Raw genomic sequence first — 4359 nt, 5'->3', positions numbered from 1 at the left:
TGTCCACATGCCAGTTCAACCGTAACCCTTACCCTAGCTTCATATCAACATTCCAGTTCAACAATAACCCTGACCCTAACCCTAACACTTACCCTAATCCTTACCATTGCTTGATATCCACAGCCAGGTTCAACCCTAAGCCTAGACTCAACTCGGTTTGGTTTGCATTTAATTGTGTGACTTGTTCTATTTCTGAGGTTTTCACCAAGGATCTCTGTACTTTCCTCCATTCATCTTTCCCTCTATAATGACTAGTCTCCCAGTCTCTGCCGTTGAAAAACATCCCCACAGCATGTTGCTGCCACCACCATGCTTCACCATGGGGATGGTGCCAGGTTTCCTCCAGATGTGACACTTGATTTTCAGGCCAAAGTGTTCAATTTTGGTTTCATCAGACCAGAGAATCTTGTTTTTCAAGGTCTGACAGGCTCCAAGTAGGCTGTCATGTGCCTTTTACTGAGGAGTGGTAGAGATGGTTGTCTTTCTGGAAGGTTCTCCCATCTCAACAGAGGAACTCTGGAGCTCTGTCAGAGTGACTATCGGGTTCCTGGTCACCTCCCTGACCAAAGGCCCTTCTCCCCCAATTTACCACAGGTGGACTCCAATCAAGTTGTGGAAACATCTCAAGGATGATCAATGGAAACAGGATGCATCTAAGCTCAATTTCTCAATTTCTATTAGCAAAGGGTCTGAATACTTATGTAAATAAGGTTTTTCTGTTTTTATTTTTAACAGATTTGCAAAAATTTCACAAAACCTGCATTTGCTTTGTCGTTATGGGATGTTTTGTGTAGATTGTTGAGTTTTTTTTATTTTTAGTTAATCCAGTTTAGAGTAACAAAATGTTTAGAGTAACAAAATGTGGAAAAAGTCAAGGGGTGCAAATACTTTCCGAATGCACTGTATGTTGGTAACCAGTCTATAATAGCAATAAAGCATCTCAGGTTTTGTGATATATGGCCAATATACCACAGCTAAGGGCTGTATCCAGTCAAGCGTTAGGTAAGAACAGCCATTAGCCACACCCCCTTTGGCCTTATTGCTTGAATATAATATAACGCAACAGTAAAAAACCTGACATTCTACAGTATGATTTTATGGACAGTAGCATTCACTGACTGCACACAAAATGTTAACATCAGACTGAAGTCCATTCACAGACTAATCTCATTGATTTTCCACATCTGATCAATGCAGCAGCCTAATCAGACACCAATTAACCATCACTAGTCACCATGGTGTCCAAGGTTATAGGTTCACTGATGATGACAACAACAATCAGAAGCTGAGGAGCAAATATATACCATTTTAAGTACTGTTCCTAGAAATGTTGCATCTAAGACACTCTATATTTATTTAGAAACTGCGTTGTTCCATTTGTAGGAATGTGAACTTGAGATTGTTGTTTCAAAACTGTAGAGAAACTGTACCAAAATATGGTGGTTGGAATGTGTAATTGTGTCTGACCTGTGCTTCATGTTATGTCCAACTGTAATTCAAAGTCTCTTCACCAAATAAATATCACATATCTTTTCCACAATAACTCAGTAATGACTGAGTAAGTTGAATCAGTGGAGAGGAGGGTAGGGTTTTTCTTCCATTAAAAGTTAAGATTGTACAAAGAGTGTCTTTGAGTTAACATTTCGGACTGCTCCAGACTCTGGGTTACTATGGCAACTCGAGAGCTTTCTTTTCAGGAACCGGCTCATCTCTGACTGTGATCAAGTACTGAATGTCATCTTTTCTTCACATCTCAAACATTAATATACCACCTGGTGTATAGAGAGACTGGATTAACTACAGTTAATGAGAACATTGCCATGGTGTGGGACTTTGGAAATAAGAGTTGCACCCTGTCATCTTGTCATGTATGTTTTATTTAGGAACCTAAAATAAAATATTATACAATTCAGCTTATTGATATTGCATTTAAAGGTTATGTAGAGCTCAAAGTAATGGAACAATGCAATAATTGCCAGGTGTGCTTCAGAGGAAGTAGAGACCAGGGCTCCTTTGTAGTCTACTAATTACACTTATCATGATGTTGGACCGCCCATATGACCAATAAAAATACTTTAAAAAGGACTAGATGTTAAACTGGGTCATAGTAAAAATGGTAGTGGGTGTGTCATATAGTCCACTATCAAGGTTCTAAGGGGATTATAGAACTAGATAGAGATAGAGACACAGTATGTATGTATGTTTGTATTTATGTACAGTATGCATCTCTATCTCTATGATACTAGAGACATTCATTAGATTCAAGGACTCCAACCCAAGGAAACCTAGTATTGTCCACTATCAGGTTTATATAGGAGGTACTACACTTACAGATACAAAAATATTTTACAGATAATACAGATAATATGCATCTATCACTTTGATACCAGAAACACGCATTCAATTCAAGGACTCCAACCCTTGATATTCTCCACAAGGCTTCTCTCCCTCTGTGCTGAGAGTCAGACCCTGCCAGACACTGTCATCTATTATCTATTGTAATCTATTATCTGGGTCCAAGCATCTGAGAGCCTTTCATCTTTACTTTATATCTCCCCACTTGTTTACCTCTGGACTGGAGTTAGATACTTACCAGTTTAAATAAGCTTTTTTCTAGTTCCCTGTCATAGAGTTGTACATGTTTCACCACCATGGACAGCTCCCCAACTCTCCATACCTTCAACAGGGTAATAGTGATGATCAGTGTGGCTGTACAACTGTAAGCAGTTCAGGTGTTATCCTATGGTTCACTGTATCCATATTATCTTACTACCTTGTTGATTTTTTACTTTGAGAAAATAAGTATGAAAGGAAATAACAGGCACTGAAAGCTTTAGCTTTGTAATTGGTTTATGTTAAATATTTGGTAAGTGTGTTTATGGGAAATGAAAAAGATTATTAGAATTCTGTGTTGCGTAATACAATGTCGGTATCTGCACATTACATTTTTAGTAATTTAACATACGCTCTTGTCCAGTGTGACTTACAATTAGTGCATTTATCTTAAGATAGACATTTAGGTGAGACAAAATACAACATCACAATTGTATCAGATATATTTTCCCCTTAAGTAAAACATTGTAAAGTTGGACCTGTAGTTGAGCAGGTTGAGAGATTCAAGTTCCCTGGCGTCCACAATACCAACGAACTGTCATGGTCCAAACACACCAAGACAGTCGTGAAGAGGGCACGACAACGTCTATTCAGGAGATTGAAAAAATTTGGCATGGGTCCTCAGATCCTTAAATAGTTCTACAGCTGCACCATCAAGAGCATCCTGACTGGTTGCATCACCGCCTGGTTTGGCAACTGCTCGGCCTCTGACCGCAAGGCACTACAGAGGGTAGTGGGTACGGCCCAGTACATCACTTGAGCCAAGCTTCCTGTCATCCAAGACCTCGGCAAGTGGTACCGGAGTGCTCATTCTAGGTCCAAAAAGCTTCTTTACAGCTTCTACCCCCAAGCCATAAGACTCCTGAACAGCTAACCCCCCCCCCCCCATTTTAACACTTTTACTGCTCTCTGTTTATTATCTATAAATAGTCACTTTACCTCTACCTACATGTACATATTACCTCAATTACCTCGACTAACCTGTGCCCGTGCACATTGACTCTGTACTGGTACCCCCTGTATATACAGTTGAAGTCGGAAGTTTACGAACACCTTAGCCAACTACATTTAAACTCAGTTTTTCACAATTCCTGTCATTTAATCCTAGTAAAAAATACCTGTCGTAGGTCAGTTAGGATCACCACTTTATTTTAAGAATATGAAATGTCAGAACAAAAATAGAGAGAATGATTTATTTCAGTTTTTATTTCTTTCATCACATTCCCAGTGGGTCAGAAGTTTGCATACACTCAATTAGTATTTGGTAGCATTGCCTTTAAACAGTTTAACTTGGGTCAAAAGTTTCAGACAGCATTCCACAAGCTTCCCACAATAAGTTGGGTGAATTTTGACCCATTCCTCCTGACAGAGCTGGTGTAACTGAGTCAGGTTTGTAGCCCTCCTTGCTTGCACACGCTTTTTCAGTTCTGCCCACACATTGAGGTCAGGGCTTTGTGATGGCCAATCAATACCTTGACTTTGTTGTCCTTTAGCCATTTTGTCATAACTTTGGAAGTATGCTTGGGGTCATTGTCCATTTGGAGACCGATTTGCGACCAAGCTTTAACTTCCTGACTGATGTCCTGAGATGTTGCTTCAATATATCCACATAATTTTAATCCCTCATGATGCCATCTATTTTGTGAAGTGCACCAGTCCCTCCTACAGCAGAGCAACCCCACAACATGATGCTGCCACCCCCGTGCTTCATGGTTGGGATGATGTTCTTCGGCTTGCAAGCCTCCC

This window comes from Oncorhynchus mykiss, chromosome 7 (assembly GCF_057628025.1).
Source record: "Oncorhynchus mykiss isolate SJ-2025 chromosome 7, ASM5762802v1, whole genome shotgun sequence".
Classification (NCBI taxonomy): Eukaryota; Metazoa; Chordata; class Actinopteri; order Salmoniformes; family Salmonidae; genus Oncorhynchus; species Oncorhynchus mykiss.
This window is presented reverse-complemented; position numbering follows the sequence as displayed.